Source organism: Bombus vosnesenskii, unplaced genomic scaffold (assembly GCF_011952255.1).
Source record: "Bombus vosnesenskii isolate JDL3184/JDL3185 unplaced genomic scaffold, Bvos_JDL3184-5_v1.1 scf7180000013285, whole genome shotgun sequence".
In the NCBI taxonomy this organism is placed as follows: domain Eukaryota; kingdom Metazoa; phylum Arthropoda; class Insecta; order Hymenoptera; family Apidae; genus Bombus; species Bombus vosnesenskii.
The window spans coordinates 4,357,274-4,377,735 of NW_022882938.1; the positions used below are offsets into that span (position 1 = coordinate 4,357,274).

General features: G+C 39.4%; 1 protein-coding gene across 2 annotated transcripts in view; it reads right to left on the minus strand.

Moving 5' to 3' along the window:
* The window catches only part of LOC117232311 (bifunctional heparan sulfate N-deacetylase/N-sulfotransferase), a 368,371-nt gene that overhangs the window by 332,318 nt on the left and 15,591 nt on the right, over window positions 1-20,462 (minus strand). For both annotated transcript variants that reach the window (XM_033491639.1, XM_033491638.1), the window contains exon 2: window positions 2,572-2,633. The gene's annotated coding sequence lies outside the window, so the exon portion shown is untranslated. The remainder of the gene's footprint in view (window positions 1-2,571; window positions 2,634-20,462) is intronic.

Genomic DNA, 20,462 nt, shown 5'->3' on the forward strand with positions numbered 1-20,462 from the left:
GGTTTGCGAGGATTTAAGGAATTAGTTCTGATTAAATTATTTGTAACACCATAACGTTCAAAGGAATTACTTGCAACGATCGTTGAGAAATGTCAAACGACATAAAAACATGTTTAATTATTCGTATCATATTTTAAACGAAACTATTAATCGTAAATGAAGCGTTCTTCATTTCGTGTGTCTAACGGGTCAACCTTTTAGCACGGGAGGAGATTTTATCAAAGTATTTTAAGTATATATTACGATATGGATTAAAACGTTATCACGAGAAACGTAACGTAGATCCCTTCCTGTCCGTGGACACGACGTAATTCATTTTTTTTCTCGCACCGGTATGAAATTATTACACGTTCCAGGAGGTCTGATATGCAAGTAAGATGAATCATGCAATTACCGGCCTCTTTGTTCGGACCAACGGCTCGCAGTGAGATATCCTATTATGCAGATGTGGCAAGAACCGCCGTTTAAAGGAGACTACAAGGCACTTGTTGCCCGTGAAATTTTTCCTAGCTAAGTGACACTTAGAAAACCCGTGGAAAGCTCATCCTTCCAATGAACTGACTGTTTCACCAGAAACTTTGACACCATAACTCGTGGGCTTATGAATAATGAAAACGACGTTTAATATCACTTCCTTCAAAAGTATACGCGTAATTGTTATTAACCAAAGTTGTACTACTTTCGTCCAAAACTTGCTTAACTTTCATATTTACTGTATTATTCAACAACTGATCATCAAAGTAAATTCTTTGAATGTAACGAGAATTTATTCTATGAAGAATAACTGAAATATCGATATTCTGTCTTCTCTTCTCACCTAAACCAAGACTTACGACGAAAGAAGGAAGTTTAGCGAGACATTACAAGCTCAATTTCGAGCGAAACTTTTCGTCGTTCCAGCTTTAACACCATTATTTCCGTCTTCCTCCGATTCTAGCAACAATAACTGTCCGCTTCTGTTTCGATCTTTGTCCCCGGCTGGCAGCGCGAGAAAGCACGATCCTCACCCTTTCGTTACACTTCAGACATTCATACCGTAAGTTTCGAAAACCCGTCCTGGATCTCGTATGCTCGAGGGTTCAGTAAACAGTCCCGAACAGCTCGATGGAAACGAAACTGTCCGGCGCTGAGGGGCCACGGCCAAAGAGAGGATCAAGGAGTTATCGTGACGGACAACACGGAAAGGATAACACGAGGGAGTAAATTAACAAAGCCCTACGGAAAAGGGATCAAAGAGAGAACATGGAGAAAATGTTTGCGGGTCCAGCAACGACATCAACGTTTCTTTGTTCGTGAACCGTGCGAGGAATTTCGAATGCGTTTAAGTAGCTGTACACGTGGCTTCCGAGATCTGTGGGTGATTTATATGAAAAATAAATTCTTTAGATATCGTCGTAGAAATTGTAATTAGGTAAATTTGTTTCTTGATATAATGTGTCTTTGTGCCGTGAAATTTATAATTTAATTTCTTTTATACAGGGTGGTTGGTAACTGGTGGTACAAGCGGAAAGGGGATGATTCTACGCGAAAAAAGAAAATATAGAATAAAAGTTTTTCCTTTGAGGCTTTGTTTTCGAGAAAATCGACTTTGAATTTTCGCTCGGTACGCGTCCGGTACGTTATAACGGATCTCACTGTAGATCGTTGTCTCGATGGAAAAATTTAAAAAAAAATAAAAAAAATAAAAAAAATTTTTATTCTAATTACTATTTTATTCTATTCTAGTTAGTCTAGTCTCCAGTTACCAACCACCCTGTATATTTTGAAGTTTGTAATAGGATTTGTTTCTATGCTTTCAAACTTGTAATCTGATCCGTTCCTACGTTTCAAAATTCACGATACATACAATTTGTTTCTATCGAACACAATTTCTTTGCGTGGATAATTAAACCTAATGTTAAACAAGTATATTATTAATATTAACTTCGATGCTTTTTAATTGCCGTATCCCGTTACTTACTAACTGAACGATGAATGTATTTGTTTTTTGTAAAAATGGTCCTAATTTTACTTCATCGTGAAACATGAAAAAAATACATGTTTCGATAAAGAATAATTTTTTGCAACAACAAGAATTCGACCTTAAGCGATTAAAATTTAGCGATGAGACAATGACGTTACTCATCGATTATTGCAAATATTCCTGCTGATTTAAGATCAGAATATTAGGAATGATGAATATTTGTGAAAAAAAATGTAGACAATTGAGAATCGTGAAAAGTTTGTCAACATAAACCTGGTCCATATTTGAAGATTATAAATTATAGATGCATTTTTTGGTGAAAATACTTTATTCTGGTATTATAGCAAAAACTGCAAGGGCGCTAGGAACGTTTTAAATCCATTCATTTCCACGGCATAAAGATGCCATTTCCTACGTTCCTCGCGAGTAATTCTAAATATACACTTAATCCACGCGGGAAGATATTCCCGAAGAAAAAGCATTGAAACGAGGGAAGCTGTCGCAACGTGGAGCGTCGTGAAAGAACGCGAGCATCCGCACGCGAGACATTTAACCGCGTGTAACGCGGTAAATACTCGGATAGAGAAGTTTTAAGTGGTCGGACTAACCTTTTCACCCCATCGCGACGCTCGGCTCTCGCTTCCTCTGTGGAGTCCTCAGGCCATGCAATCTGCAACAGAGAACAGGAGGAAAAAACGATCAGCGAGGTGATTCGCGCGTGTCACTTTGAAAAAAAAAACGCGTAGCCGTTCAAAAAAATCCGGCTGATGCGGAAAAAGTGTTGGTCGAGGAATTAAACGAGGAATTGCTTCGAAATTAAAAGAAAAGGGGATGCTCCAATGAAAATTACGTACGTTCCGACCGCGAAAGAATAAATTTCATAAAAGCCCATTTCCTCTGTAACCGTGGCTATGATCGAAGAACTAATGTCGGTAACTTCGGATGAATTTTACATGAATCTCTTCGATCTCCTGAGGGAGGGCCAAGTTAATAGCGCGGTAAAAAGAACTTTGCCTCGTGACCGGTTCGTTGAGGGAAACTCCAAGGTACAGCCTTGTGCAGAAGTGTTAGGACATTTAGGAACAAACAAGATAAACCTGACAGTTAATCAGTGAGAAATTATTAAACCTTCTTTGAAGCATTAAGAACTCGCGTAGCTAATCGATATTGTAATAAGAATCTCAAAAGTCAAACTGATCAATTCCACGTTTTGCAAATTTTTTCAGATGCGACATTTAACGTTGATCTTCTTAAAAAAGTAATCGAATTACTTGTAAAGGTTTATTTGTCATAAGCAGATAATATAAATATTCGCAAATTCCAAAGTAAATCTTGTAAGATATCTGTGACATCCTCGTGCTTCTCTATTTTTGAATACACAGAGTTAATTAGTCAATGGCTCCATTCATCGTCCCAGTCAATTTTCATATTCGTATTATTCAAAGCTTTCGACGATATTTATATTAGACATTCTATTAAATCATAATTCATAATGATTCATAACTTGTACAATTTTACTAATAATGGCAGTAGTTCACCTACACAAGAGAACCCAGGTAACCCAATACTTATGAACGAGAGTGTACAGCAAGAAAACCAGCAATTTGGTTCTTTTGATTCGTTCTCAGCCCTTTTATCATTGTCCGTCGTGCTACGATTTTATTTCGTGTCTTCCGAGCCTAGCCAAATGGCGGGGGCAAGCGACGAAGCCCTTACTTAATCCTGACACCATCGACGCTCCCCGTACGTTCAATGCCGCGACGAAGCGAGCAAATAAAAGGATTTCCAAGTTGCCACCAGGTAAAAGTTCGAGGGTTGTCCGTTGGCCTTGCTTGGGGTCAGTCTAACCCTCGTTTCCGTTCGTTCCTCTCCATCACCCCTCTGTATCTCGTCGACTCGATAAAAGAATGGTAAATTCCAATCTCCAACCCTGTCGCTCAGATATCGATCTGACCTGGCTTCGTTATCGTTCGCGTTTATACGCGAGTCGCGATAAGAGAAAAGGAATAACAAGGTGACGCGCTTTGTAGTGGCAATGTCGAGCTTTCGTTTTACAGTTCCATTGCGTTTCGTGTTTATTTCTGGAACGACCTTTTTTCCCTGCATCTGCCATCGCGCCGACAAAGGGAACGTTCGTTTTGTAGCCTGGCTCTCTCGCTGCTGGCCAACGTATACTTTTCGCGTGCGTCAGGAGTTTCGCCGGAATGAAAGTGGCTTTGTAGAGCGTACCGGTCTAACGATTTCATCATTTACAGAATTTTTGGAAGTGCTGTTCTGCGAAACTAGAAGTCGCTTTTGGAAGAAAGTCTGGCACTTTGGAAAATTGAAGTTTCCACGGTATGCACTACACGAACGTAAATTATTACTTCGGTCAATTTACAGTCGCACTTGATACCATAAAGATGGAAACTATTGCTCCTACCGAACTCAGAAGTATTTTTGACAGATATAAAAAAACGTTCGCGACGATACATCTATAAAGTGAATTCATCCAACGAAACTCTTACGTTTCTCTGATTTGTCCACCCTAAAGAAACTATTATTTCTATGTAACATTTCTATCACAATCTAACTACGTGTATCAATTTAGAACAGATCACAATCTAACTATCTGTTTCTTGTCTCAATAGCATAAGAGAAACTTCGGTGTTTAGCCAAGCGTTTACTTTAGCCAGTTTGGCCAAAATGAAGCCTCTAACGTACACGAGGTCGATCTCGGTTATTCTATCACTCTATGCACAATCCCATATAGTATCTCCGATTCTTCTCTTCATTAATCTAATTAGTTACGACCATGAAAGTCTCACATTACGATTGAGAGTTGAAGATACCTTATAAGTCCTTTATCTTCTAATCTTTCAATCCTATTTCCTTCCAGACAATTTTGCTGAATCAAACAGTACAGCCTCTTAAAATTCATCATTGAATTACGGTACATATAAGAATTCGATCGTCTACCTTCGCCATGCAAATCAGTAAGAAATATTTAATAGGGATAGATCTCCGTGCACGATCAACGACGTCGTCTGAAACCGTTCCGGATCGTTTTGTTGAAAGCCAGCCGCTCGAAAGGGACGTTTCCGGCCGACGATTCCGAGAACGTGCTGTTAAATTTTAATTACACAGTTTCGAGGGAAGCGCGGCACAGACTGGCTGCCATTCGCCAGGAATAAAATGCGAAAGAGGGAAAAATGGCGGGCCATAGGAGGAACAAGGCGTAGAATCGAAGAAACGACAGCTTTCCAGCTTGCGAATTTCGAAGGTTAACATCGAAAGTTCGCGAGGCCCGTTGTCGTTCGGAACTTTGTTCAAAGTTGTCGCATGAATTCGACCGGTTCAATTTCGACAGTCGGACCGACAAGGGCCTATCCCTTAATATTGCACGACCTGCAGAACCGTTTGCCCCGAATATCGAACCACGCGACTTCGTTTCCGCCACTCTATATACAGCTCCAACAATTTACGTCTGTTTTATTGGTATTTTACTGCGTCTGGTAATTTAAACGATTCACATGGATGGCGAAATGTTCTGTCGCGAATCAACGACGAGTACTTGTTGCTTGGAATGAACGACTCGAGATTAACGGGGGAAATTAAAACGGATGACGACTGCGTCGTCAACAGCGAAGTCAAATTTACCGAGCAACTTCAATTTTGGCAGGCACGTCAAGAGCAGTCGTAGATTCGCACTGGAGTTCGCCGAGGAACTTCAATCTTGGGAAATTTGTGACAAACGACGTTAGCGGTCTGGAAAGCTTTCAACGACTTTTGTTGTTTGATGTAATAATAGAACTACTTAATATCATTGATTACGGAAATATACGCACGTTTTTGTTAAATACAGACATCGACTGTTGCGATTATACAAAGTATTTCAAATTTCTGAAAGGAAGAAACTCAATTTAGAAATGAAAATGACGGGTGAATGTTTTATAATGTTTGGCTGTGTGTAAACGCTTTGTTACAAAGTTGTTAACAAATATTGACCATAGATTGAATGGTTCGTATAACACACGTAATATGTAATATTGACGGAAGATTTTTACAAATGTTCATATACTTTCGCCAGCGTATGTGTATAAGTCATCATAAATACACATCATAAATCTGTAGATTATTGTTAAAAGCTGAGAAACAAAAAGCACATGGAGAAAGCACATGGTTTAAAGTCGAATGAATTACCTGAATTACCTTGAATAACGTATTACAACAGAGCCAGTGGACAGATCGATTTTCCATCGTGCGGGGAAAAAGAATCAGCCAGTGGCTCTCTTTTAAACATTTAATTGCGGAAAACACAAGCGAAATTAACAATTACGGGGAGCAAGGTGCGAAAGTAATTGGATGCATATTGCATCGTTAGCACGTACCGGTGTCTCGTTAAAATTAACGAAAGAAAGACAAGGAGAAGGAGGAAAAATGGAAAAGCGCGAGAGAAGCGTAAAATAAACCGTGGTAGCCAACGATTTTGCGCGAGAATAAAAAATTGCTCTGGCCGTATCACGACGCGAACGCAATTAAATAAGTACCATTACATTGGAAAGCATAACAACACTTGACACGGCAGCGTGCCGATAATTTTGCTAATTGCGTGTCGATTGAGAAAATAATTTCGGACGATCACGATGCATCGCGATTAATAGCTCTCAAATAGCCTTCATGATACTCACAGATGCTTGAAAATCAGATAAAGAAAGTTGCATATGACGCACTGAATTCTTTACGTAACTTCTTCGTTGAATAGAGTTAAAGTTCACGAAGAATAGCGTTCATAATTTGAAAAAAATTGTAACGTACTATAATTCGATTTTTGATGGTAAAGATTGCACGCGTCTGCAATCTTTGAATGCACTTTGGTGTTATGAATGACATATAAATGAATGAGTGTAGAAGCCTCTTAATCTATCATGTTCTTAAAGTGCGTTAAATTACCACTTTAATAAAATATTTCTGCAGAATAAAAATGTTTGTAACTCCGATATTAATTTAGATAAAAGTAACTTATGTGCAGTTCTACCGCTAATTATAAAAGGCATTTGTGATTAGCACATGTATCTTTTAAACGGTTTAAACGGTAAAACATAGAACAAAACCACGAGTAAAAATTAAAAATCACATAATACAGACCGCAAACAGATAATTCCTTATTTTACGTTTAAACGAAGATTTCACCTTTTAAAATAAAGTTATATTTTCTTCAAAAATTTGAAAAACCACATCTAACCTGTCAACCAAACCACTAAATAAACTAACGCTAAACCACGAAATATGCTTCGATCCCACAGAGAATTCGATTCAAACTCCATATAGTTCGCGTAGATTTCAGAGATTCACGAATCCTCAAACAACGCATCAACAACCGTGCCGAATCCACCTTATCCCTCCGCTTAATCACTGGAGAACGACTCGTACATCAACTTCATAATCCTCGGCAAACATATCCGAGAATCATGGGTGTAAATCGAGCAAAAGGGACCGGAAACATCCTTCGTGGCCGGAATGGGAAAAAAACTCAGTATAACGGGTGGTGTTAGACGAACGTTATTCACGGGCCAACTAATCCAGAGAAACGGGGCCACTGGTCGATACCTCGATATTTAGAGTTATTGCTCGATCGTGGGGAATTTCCGTTCCGTGCTCGTAATCGATGTAACGCCCGCCGCTTTATTGCCACGTTCCACTAGCCGTCGCCTCGTTGTGTACACATCCTGACGTCTTTGTTTTACCGTGGCAAACAACACGTGAGAATATAGAACGAACGTTTAGCACCGGCTCATAATTACTGTCATTACGCTCGCAGTCTACAACGTCTTCGAATATGAGGGAGAACGTATTCAGAATGTCAGGGCGGATGTTCGCGTGGACGAGACACATAATTTGGGAAATTCGCGATGATAGGAGAAATTGAGGTTACAAGACGGATCTGGAGCATTGATTCGCTTCACTGCATTGTGCGCTACTGCATACACTTCCTAACTGTATTTCTAAATTTTGTTCCGTCATCCTCTTGGCGGTTTATGTTTCAGACGGCAGTTTCGCGTAAGAAAAAATGTCGAGTTAGTAGTTTCACGATTATTAGTACATAAAACAATATTTAGAAATATTTCAATGTTCCAAGTAATTGATACTACAACTCCGACTAAAGCGTGAAACTGATACCAGAGAATGGGAAACTATGTAACGCAGGATGTAAATCTATAAAATTCCTGTGAAAAATTACGAATTCATCGTTTTGATGTTTGTAGTATTATATAACCTGGATAAGCTGACAGAAATATACAAGATATAGTTAGATTTTGCAGTAACAATTTGAGAAATATTTTTCACAATTTTAAGATACAGATGCAATTCTAAAGAATCGAATTATAAGAGATATAAATTCCGAATTTCCCATTCAAGATAACTCTCGTTACTCAGACATTCTTGAAGAATCTATAGAGCTACCTCATATATCTTGGATATACGTCAGGAGCAATTGTGATTTTTGAGTGGCTTTACATATTGCACGTCGAATAAAATCCTAGCAATATGTCTTCAAATCCTTATCGAATGTTCCGACTTCAGCGAATTTGCAATACCAGGAAATACTTACAATACGTGCTAACGTTTACAATTACGAATCCGAACCAGTTCCAAGTATATCCACGTTGAAAACAGGACCCTTTAATACTTTAAATCCACCATGTAAGAAACTCATCGACGAAGAAGTGAAGTTAATCGATCGATAAATGAACACAAAGCAAATGTAGAATTTTCTACGCAATTGCAAAGTCATCTTTTAGTTAAATACGGCGAGGAGAACAAGCTATGAGAAAGGTGGATGGTGGTTAGTTTAAAGGGAAACCAATAACGCAAAAGCCCCTGTTCTGCTGAAAATCAAAAGAGATTCCGGCCAGTGTCATGGGCAGCGGAAATTGAGAAAAAATATCTGGTCGTTGCGAGCTTCGAGTTCGTTTCGCTTCCGTTATTTCCGTCGTATGGATGAGAGGAGAGTAACGAAAGGAAGGGAAGGATAGAAGAAAAAAGCGAGAGAGAGAGGATAGACGGACAGGCGCGAGTGTGGCTCGTAGCCCGCGGTAATAGGGTTGGCCACTCGGTATTACGAATGTAATTTATTTTACTTCACCTGCGATCCTTATCACGACGTCCGGCTTATTTAAACGACTGAACGACCAATAAAAAGAAAAGAAAGAAATCGAGGGAGTCGGCTAGCCTGTTCGGACCACGTTTCGTCGATTGAAACCCCTGTAGAAGGGGCTGGTTGCTTTCTCAGCTCGAATCTACGGTTACACACAGTCCCCATACCGTGTATTTCGACCATTGTTTGCTGAATGCACGCGACCACCGAATGTCAACCGATTGAACGGGTTTCACGTGATCGCAGCCAGAGACTATATTCCCGGTGATCGTCGTCTAATTATAGCTTGGATGGGTCTAATCGTAATAACGTCACGATTAGTCACGACCGCTGCTCTATTCCGGCCCGACGATAATCATCGTCCCTTCAACCGGCGTCCAATTATTGTGAGTACGCCATCGTTATGGTCGTCCATGTCTACTTATCAACGAGTTATACGTCTTACGCGCGTCTTGTAACTGTCATACGATGATCGATCGATGGCTACGACAGAATATCTCGTATTTCTTTACGAGTTTCTCGGTTAATATATTGTGCAGCAATAACGGAATATCATTGCTATTTGTATTTCATCGATATAAAGATACGTAATTGGAAACTATTATTTCAAAGCAGAATGATCTTTTACTACCAACAATTCGTAATTAATTTTAAAGTATTTAATACGCGAAATAAACAGCCACTGTGTATGGCTGACAATAAAATCCTGACCCGTAGTTTTTTAAACGATCTAACTCCTTATAACTAAAAGTTTTATCTGAATCTATAGCTTTTTACTGTAATCCGAAGTCCAGGAGTAACAAATTATAAACATACCACTTAATCCTGGAATAATAACACATTGATAATAACGCAATAATTTGTAATTCTTAGAAGCTAGCTATACTACCGCTCTGACACGTTACTAAGAAAGTTGTCTGAGTAATTTCAATCTCTACTACTGAAACTGGGTAAAGTGATGCCTGACCAGTACCGCGGTCTTTCTACTCCAGCGTCAAAGAATGATTTATAGCAAAGGCTAGTGGTACACTCGTTAATCACTCTGCCCTACGCGGACGATTAATTTCCATGGAGCTGTACTCAAAAGGAACTGTCTTCGGGAGTCGAGAAGGAAATTGCTCGCTCTTTAGCGCGAGCCAAGGAAGCATTATGGTAATAGGCCAGACAAAGACATCGAGCAAACGCATGGAAGGATGAAGGATGCATCGCGTGACCGCGTTGCACACGTGTCCTACGATCGTGCCGCGTAACGAGTCTCCTTCGTGTTCTTTTTTTTCTGCCCGTCTAGTCTGTCGCGTGAAGAGCGCGTACAAAGGGCCCGGCAGACGATACACGCTGTGCAAACACTGGCGAACAAGGGAGACCGTTTCCAGTACCTTTCTAATGATCGATGCGCGCCGCGAACGCTACGTTGACACCTCTCGGAGTTCTTTCAGAAAAGAATCATTATGCCGTGCAACTGTGATGCAACAAAAGGAGCCTCACGCTTGCAAAGGAATACGGGGATACCAGATGGAAGGAAAAGGTGCGCGAACACATCGGAGATTAAACCGTGATACAGAAAGCGCCAAGCAGCTGATAATGCGAGAATCGTTATGAACAGAACAGGCTACATTTATTAGAATTAGTCGGTGAACAGGCTTTGCGACACGGTTAGAGACGTTAGCTATTGTGGAGTATCGATTCAACATTTCTGCCATCCCTTGTTACACAGGCAAACAGATATAACTACTAGAACATCTGATATTTAGTATAAACTGAATTCTCTTATTTTATTGCTTTTATTTTATCATAAATCTATTATTTTATTCGCGACATATGTATCTTATCGTTTAAAATACTAAATAAAGCTTGTCAATCTTTTAAGAAACGCAATGAGTATATATTCTAATAACTATGGCCTCAAGAGTATACTAGAACTTGCGTCTCCAATTATTAATAAACATTTCACGCGAGATTAAACCTGTACCCTGTAAAAGGACTCGTACAATAAGACAATCGTCTACGTAACTCCATGAGACTATATAGGAAGTATCGTTCATTGTCCACTTGACACCGAACAAGAAAGAAGAAAAATCATGGTCAGGTAATCGCGTTAAAGCAGTGATAGAAAAGTAACGATTTTGAAGGAACGCGAGCCCGCATCAGTGGCAGACTTCGAGCAAACCGAAACGAGCCAATTTTTCAAAGCGCGGGCGATCAGCATCGAATCTCGTTCCCGGTGCACGTTGACCAAGTATCCGACGGTCGGGAGAAAATTCCTATTTACCGGCAAACAGCCAATAGCAAAGGCCAATATTAGCACGCAGCAAATATCGCCGGCACTCCTAGCCGCTGCCCCCGTGAAAAGTCTTGATACGTGGGCGGCCCGCTTCCTACCTATCATTTGACTAGCGGGCTACGCGACTGGAAAATTTCTCGTTTACAGGCTACCGATATGGTATCGGCACCGGTACATCGGACATCGAATCGAACTCTATACTTCGCCGAGCAACTGATCAAACAAGACACTCTGTATTCGTATTTACTCGTTCAGTTATTCAAGTCTCATTGCAATGGAAGTCGAAGATAGCGGCGGTGAAATGTGATAAATGTTTGTTAATTAAAAGCTGTAATGGAAATTGGAAATAAATTTTGTCATTTAAGATAGACGACAGATAGATTTAGGTAGATTTAAGGCGGTTGATTATCTAATAGAATAACGCACGAATGATAGATTAGCGTAGGTATATTCACAGCTAGTGTCTATTTAACTGCACCAAAGCAAACAATGATTGATTGTCAATGCATCGGTGCTACTTACTATGCACTTAATATGAATGCGTTATGTAACTGATAATATGTAACACGTACATGATCGTTACTTAATCAACTAGAACTACCAAATTCGACGAAATAACCGACTTTAGATTTTTCATTGACGAGTGACCTATATATTTAATTTATATTTAGTGATTAAATTTATTTATACACTTGGTAATTCACTAATCATAATACAGTCTGATATCGTTCGTGCATTTTATTATTAAACGCGTTAGAAGATTCTAAGTCCACGGTCAGTTTAAGTAGTAACGGTTGATAATGATCAGACACCGCTAACGTCTCTACTTGGTGAGCGCGACGAAAACCGCTGATACGACGCAGTAACTAAAGACATCTGCGAGCAGCGAATAACGTAAATCATAAGAGGGTAACCGGTACGCAGGATATACCTGACGGGGCGTGTCGACGAGATAAAGCAGCTGGATGAATTCATCGTCCATTGACACGAGAATGGTCTTACTTACCTTACGGCAGCGTGAACGCGACACAAGGCAGATTACATCTATCCCAAGGGTGTTCGACGAAATACCAACCACGAGCTAGCCAACCAATGACACCCGTACACCTCCACTCCATTACGATTCGTCGAAGAAAAGCGCTTTAGCCGCTAGGCCAAGCGTTTCGTTTCTTCCTCCGTGTCACGATTTCCCCATTTTACACGCCAGACAACGTGCGTGTCCGTAGTGGGTGTACGACTGCTTTATGACGAGCCTCCAGTCATGCAACCGAGATTATCTGCCAGCCGCGCAGAGCAATAGCTCAACGGAGGCGTTCGACGAGGCTGCGGGGAGAAATGGCTCTGATAACATTCAGAACCGCGGCGAGATAACGTAATGTTGGTAATGGGTCGTTGGATCGGGGCTAACAGCCCGTAAGAAACGACGCGATTGAGGACAACATTTGGCTGTTTCTCGTTGTCGCCATTTCGATTTGCTCGAATAGCGTTACTGTGGGAGTAAACACGGATAAAATAGAACCAGCAGCCAATACAACTTTTTATTTCGTGTCCAAGAATTGTAGATGAAATTCGTTATCTAACGTGGTTTCATTGAAAAATTAGCGATTCAATGGAAGATAAGACCACCGTGTAATGGTAGCAGTAATTGAAATTACAAGTAAATATAGGAATAAATACAATACAGAATACTTTATAATTGCAGATGAGAAGTATAAATTCTATATTTTTGTAATACTTTCTTGTTCATCTCTCTGTATTGTAGATTGAATGATCAAACGATCAAATATTGATTGGGATGGTAATTTCGATCTTTTTCTCCACAAGTTTTATCTTTACGTGTCATGATTTTATAAATGAAACTATTAATTACGGAGACAGTTGATTTTTCCTTGTTTGCTCTGATAATATTAATCGAATCGAGTCTATCGAAATTCAGATTAGAAAGTAGGCAAATTTTATCATATAACATCATGTGAAATAAAAAGCTACATTCGAAAGACTTCGAAATTTTGTCGACAGTATAGCAAGTACTTGCTCGATGTTCAAGCTTCAAGTATCTTACGAACGAACGACGAAATCTTATTCCACGCACTAGTTCGAACAGGAGATCGCAATTTCGATGGAATAATGGGATGTAAGTAACGAGATCGTAGGTAAGATACTTAACGATTGCATGCGTGACTGTATCGACGACGATGTGCCTCCATTTTTCAGTCACGTCGGCGCGTTACATTATCTAAATAGACGATGAGCAGTCACGCGATAGTAATTCTCGCATAGAGTAGTTCCCACCGCAAGAAGTTCGTATTTCATTATATTTCAATGGGATCGATTGCTTCGTCGTACGTTGAAGCGTGTAAAACCGTAAAAATCAGTCAAAATATCAAGATCCAAGATAGCTAAGATTTAACGAGATATAAACAGCCCGCTGTGAAATTAGCTTACACATCAAGATAATTATCAACGTGTCCATGTGTTAACAAAAATAAAGAAACACATTGATCTTTCCTTTTGACCGATAATCAATAACCCATTAGCGGTCTAGGAACATTAATTACTGCTTCATATGTGATCGATACACATCACACTCCAGGTGTAATTTACAATCAAGCTATAATGTAACAAGCTATCTAATGTCGTCGAGTTACAATTTATCGTATCGTAATAAACGTCGTTGTTCGTCGTGCATGCGACAGTGACAACCGCTCTAAAATGCAATTTCTGTCCAGTTTTGTTAGATACGAGGATCGAGGTCAGTCTAAATACGGCATCCCGGGCATTATAAATAGTAAACTCTTCTCCCTGTTTCATTTACCTTCCGCTTTGTGCGAAGGCGCTTCTAAAACGCTTTGGAAAGGTTTTTTTCAGTTCTGGTCATGGAGAAGGGACAAAATGAAAAGGAAGGGGTTCGCCACTGAAACGGACGTTTAAAGTGGCGTTTACAACACTGAAAACGCTGACATACTGGAAACTGAAACAGTCGAGAATTTAAGATGACACGAAACGTTTTCATCGACCAATCAATGTCTGAACGTACACGAATGCTTCTCCAATAAAAATTCCATTGTTGAAAACATAGCGAAACGTTTTTCGATATCGCTATTTGTTCCGAAATTGAACGGTTTTTAACTTCTGCATTCTGAGGCAATAAATTAACGTCTCGTACGTTGATCGAGATTTTTCGAAGATCCAATGATATGCTTTTTAGTATATCGAATTTGAAAAACATATTGAAGATAAAGATATATTTTAAAGATATATTAACCAGACATTGAATCAGTTCGTAATATACTATTATAAGTACGACGATTATGAAGGATAAAGTCGTTGTAGTTTCATTTATCTTTAATTTTATAATTAAAATACATGTTGCCAATAATAAGCAAGTGTCCAAGTACTTCAGTGTATGTGCAGAGTGTTCGAAAGGCTTCGAAGCGTAAAACTTCGTCCTCCGAGTGTAAATCCTTAATAATTAGAAACATAGAAGCATCTGCTCTGTATCGTACATTTCTAGGTGCAAGAGCCACTCATAGCCAATCCTAATTCCACTCCTCAGCGATCAAGCGTGAAGACGATGCATTACAAATTGGAACAGTCAAGCATTAGGTATAATTCCAGTTAGCCGTTTCACGGTTCACAGGAATGTAACATCGATCGAGTACACATCCGTGAGCCGATGTTGACCATCAGCTTGTCTTGAGTAATTAGAACGGATGACCTGTCGCCTTCTTGCCGTGCGGCGAAATGATTATTGATGCCATGCACGAGAAATTCGAATCGTAAACCGACCCTCGTCACTGCAATGTAACAACCGACATCTGAGAAAATCAGCGAACAAAGCTGTCCCGCTGTGAATCTCATTTTGGAAGCGATCTCGGTGATCAGATTTCTCCGAGTCGAACAAAAGCCAACCAGCTTACGACGAAACGAGAAGATGATCAAAGCCGCGAGACAGTGCACGAAACGTTCCGCAATATTCCGCGTTACGAAGCAAACTACGTGCAAACGATCAATCTCAATTTACGGGAATACGTGATACGCGAATTCCATACTGCCGTCAGATACCAATAGGAAAAACCAGCGTGAGATACTAATAAAACCACGATACGTGTTATTTTGCATACAGCCTTCGCAGAATATTTAGATCAAAGTTTGAAAAAAATTTGTTTGTTCTTTGTAAAATGCAGCTTCTTTCTCTGACATATTCCATAGCCGATTAATAAACTGCGAATTCTTATGTCAATTCATATTACCTTAATCAAAGTGATTAAAAAAGTGAAATGGAGATTTGCTTCACTAAATACTATAACGCACGTTTTATTTTGATTTTGTAAATTTCACTACAAATGCATAAACATTCGCCATTTATACATCTACAAATGCAAGTATTCTACTAATTAATAATACATTTCTATATGATTGCGCACAATGAGTTACTCCATATGACCGCTAATCTATCCAATCTCTTCCATTTGCCATACAAATTTTCTACGAATACTATGGTAAAAAATCTTTATTTTCGCGAGGTGGCAGTTCACTTGGTCGCTCGTGATTTAATATTCCCAGAATGCGTTTCCCGGGGCAACTTGTTACCCGTGACAAATGCAAGAACGCGGCCGCGTAGCGTCAAAAGCGATGGATCGCGTGATCTCACGCGCGATCGTATTTACGCGGCCGGCGTAACGATCCGCGGTGTGAATCGGCGACAGTGACAAATTGCCCCGAAAGATGCAACGATCGCGCTATCGTGCCTGTGAATCATACCCGATACTTCCACCAGGATATATCCGGAAGCTTATTACACGTCGTTACTCGTGCACCGTGATATCCACGTTTCCACGAAAAAATTGTATTAAGATGCCACGAGCGTATCAAATGCGTCGAGAAAAGAACGACGAACGACTTTTCCGTTCTCCAGGCGAAATAGTCCACAGCTCAACACGGACACTAGCGCACGATCGCATCAATGAGCCGGATTCCAACCCCTCGCTAGCCACTTTCCTGGCAGAGCAAAGGTACGCGAAGGGTGAGCGGGCTGTTACAAGAGAGAGCCGAGGGTAAATGGTCTCCATTGTACTTTTAAACGCCCCTGACTTCGGCTCCCTTCGCCCACGACCTCCGACATTCAACCTGGCAACCCCCACCCAACGTGTCGTCGGCCAACCATCCCAAGTCCTTCGCGATTATTCAGCGATGACAAACGACTGTCCTATCCTACCAGGTTTCATAATCACCCCCTTCTTCCTCTTTCATCGCTATGTTACCTGCAGAGACTCGAATTCCCGCGACCACCACTGCGTCGAACTCTTAGCTAGACACCATTCCTTATTTTTGTTCGCCGGAAGATAAATTGGCGAGAGATTCGGTGGCAAGTTGAGATAGCAAGATGAGGAAGGTACGGTTAAAAAGAGGCCAAGGGAAAAAGAAGTTGGGAAACTGCTGTTTCAGTTTGCGGAGACAGAAGGTATCGCTGATTAACACGTTACTTTCTGCGTTCACCATTTAGACGATTTTGCCATGGAATTTGTTCGGTATTAAATGGTTTTTAAATAATGAGGAGTTTCATAATGACAGCGAGATTAACTCTTGTAGCTCGTAACAATCTTAACTGATTTTTATAAAATTTTCAGCGTGTACATAAAAAATTAAATCTTTGAAATTTGTTGTTTAAATTTTTGTTACAAGCCCAGGTAAAAGTGTTCTAAAAGACGACCTTTGTATTTTTCTTCGCGATTCCGACTAATCTTTTTTCAAAATTTTATTTATACGTCGTCTAGTAAATTAATCCATCTAATTCCTAAAAAAAGCTCGGGTTGTTTGGATCAATTTTAAAAAGTTGTTCTATTCTAAAGAGTGTCCGAATATTAATGGGAGCCACTGTATCTAAACTATACTAACCAGATTTCTTATAAGGCGGAGTATATATTGATTTGTGCTACCGTCCCTGTATATTGATTACTACCATTCTGCCAATTTACGGGTAACAAATTACGCTGAAGAGAATGAAGAGTAGATGATATAAATGAAGTCATTTTCATTAGTGTTCCCATTCAAACAGACTAAATAGATTTCCTATAAAGCGAAGCGTATATTGATTTGTACCACTGCCGCTCTATATTGATCATTATCATTCTGTCAATTTAATACCAGACAGCAAATTATTCTCTATAGAATGAAAAATAGATGTTATAAATAAAGTCATCTTCATTACTGTTCTCATTTCACTATTCAATATTCATTAAAATACATATTAACACCATGAAGTACGAATATGGCGTCAAGCAGGTAGCACGCATGTTATAATAAACTAACGATTCCTTTTATCTCGTACGAGCACGAATGGCAACATGTGTAAACACAACTAGGCGTTTGCTCATTTTTCCCTCCGAAAACCGCTCCATTTTCATCGAGCATAATTCTTCCTTATGGAGGATGACTCGTGCGTCCCATGAAAATTTCTGCATTCCAGTACGCTGCTAGGGCGAGATAAACTTATCGATCGATATCGAAGCGTGAGAGGATAACGCGCGACCTTAACTCAGCTGTAATTTTCGTACGTTAACCGAAGAGGAAACCGATTTCAGCGACCACGTATGTAGATTTCCCGTGGCGATATGAGGCAGCCGCGCCTACTTACAGTAACTCATGAAAGTATTTGAACACATATGATAGAAAAATTTCGTATGCATATTGTGAAATTCGATTAACACTGTATGATAATTATATCAATAAAATTCAAATCAATCTGAAAATACACATTGTACGTGCCTATCTGTAATTTCATTAGCACTGTAACGAAATACGATTATAATGATTTTAATGTCAAAATTTCAAACCAATCTGGAAAGATATATATTGTATACATTATACAAGATGTATTATATGCGTATGACGTAATCATCGAAACATATTGGAATTTCTAGCACTCTAATGAAACACGACTGCCACGATTATATTGGTGAAATTTGAAATGAATCTGAGAACGTATATCGAAATTGCAAAATATTTACTGCAAACATATACGATTTATTAAAAATTGGTATATAACATAAATAACATATAATGTTATTGAATACTCAGATTTATTGATACAATGAATAATTGATTAAATTTTCAATGTTCCCATGATTTCTACGAAATAAATATTTCTACTAAATATTTTCTAGTATCTATGTACAATTTTTAAATTGGTTTCAAACTTTATCGATCTAATCATAATAATTGAATCGCATAACAGTTCCAATGAAATTTCAAAATGTTTCGTATACCATAAAAAGTATCGACTAGTATTCAAATACTTTCGTAACTTACAGTAATTGTAACGTTTGACCAAGTTTGCTAAACTCTCTCCCTTTACCAGCTTTACGATGCTCGCTCGTCTAGCCGGTCATGTTACCATAAATTAGCATCGAGGACACGAGCGGACACAGCTCTGTAATCGGCTCGGTTATCTCGTCGGGGCGCTGAAGATCGTTAGACGGGTCGTTCTCGAAGAAAAGTGGTACGGTCGCGAGAAGTACGTTAAACGGGACCAGAGAAGGTCTTGAGCTAAGCTTCAGAGGTAGGTGGCGAGTGATAGTAGCTTCGAACTGTATTAGGCGCTCCAAGGGAAACGCTTAACGCCTCTTTGGATAAAGTTCCAGAGAGAAATAAGGACTTGAGTGGTGGCTGTTAGCGCCAAATTGGAATGTTGCAAGAGCAAGAGTGGTGTATTAGCATTGATGAGAACCATGTAATTGGGTTTGCTAGGAAATTCTAGCAGAATGTTACTATTTAAGATTACGACCTATAAGTGTTATTATTGGGTGGAATTAACAATATGGCAAGTAGCAAGTACCAGGATAAAATTCTGTTATTATTAGGTATGTAACTTCATTCTTCACGAAGTGTATTTATAAAAAAGTTAACATTCTATTCGTATATCGTAGACTATAAATCTAATCAGTACTTTGATATATACCAATACCTTTGACTCTGCAAAGAAAGGAAGTTTTCTCGTATTCGTTTGAACTAATAAGAATCAATAATTAGTTGAATTAGTAATCGATAACTATAATTTTCTACTTTGGAATTCCTGCAAAACTACCACCAACAGATTCATCGCATCGTAGTATCACACTATGATGCTCAACGAATTGCACTTCCTTCGGTTTCTTATATCTAATTCGATTTCACGAATCATTTCGCATATTATTCATTGAATAAAAGCAAAGGTTTAATCCTTAATAACTATATCTGTGCCGAGATCATTCTTGCAAGCGTTCTCATACACTCTAGAAATTTTGTCAAGCCATTAAGATCTCGCGAGCAATTAGCCATCCATCTCTAAAACGAGGCATTAGAGCACTCGATTTTCCAAGTTCTATAAGCTATCAAAACTCGTTTAGAACTAAGAGAGGGTAACATTTAGAGAATCCTCTATGGAAATATGTACAGGGATTCGCAATTAACGAACCAAAGTTTAACCATTCGAAGCTCGAATCTCTTAAACGTTTCTCCCTCGCGGACAGAACGTCATCCGCAACAGCGTTTCTCCTTTCGCCACCGCTATATTTGTATATATATAAACACATATACGAACGAACACGGGCGCATTTTTCTATACACAGCCGGGGGCAAAGTAAAATGGACGACAATAGAGGCGGAGGTCGATGGACGAAAGAATGGCGGGAAAGTAGGAAGAGAAATGACGGTAAGCGTCTCTGGATCCTGGGCCACACGTTTTATTTCCACTTCCACTGACGGGTTCATACATGTACACTCCCGTCCACAAGCATTATGACAGTTTTTGATCTCATACAATTTGTTGAAACCATCAACCAAATGGTTAGCCGATTATGATATTTACGCAAAGAAACGGCGAACTTTGTAAAAACTACTTGTAAGAGTCGCGGGAGGAACTATAAAATAAGAACCATACGCACTCCCTTAATCTCATAGGAAAAATCTGTATGAAATATGTTGAGATTGAGGTTGACTGGGTGGATGAACTTGTAATAGAAAAGTATATTGAAATAATTAAAGGTATAAGTATAATGTATAAGATTATGCTGATTGAGATCCTTACTCTCTTAGTGTTA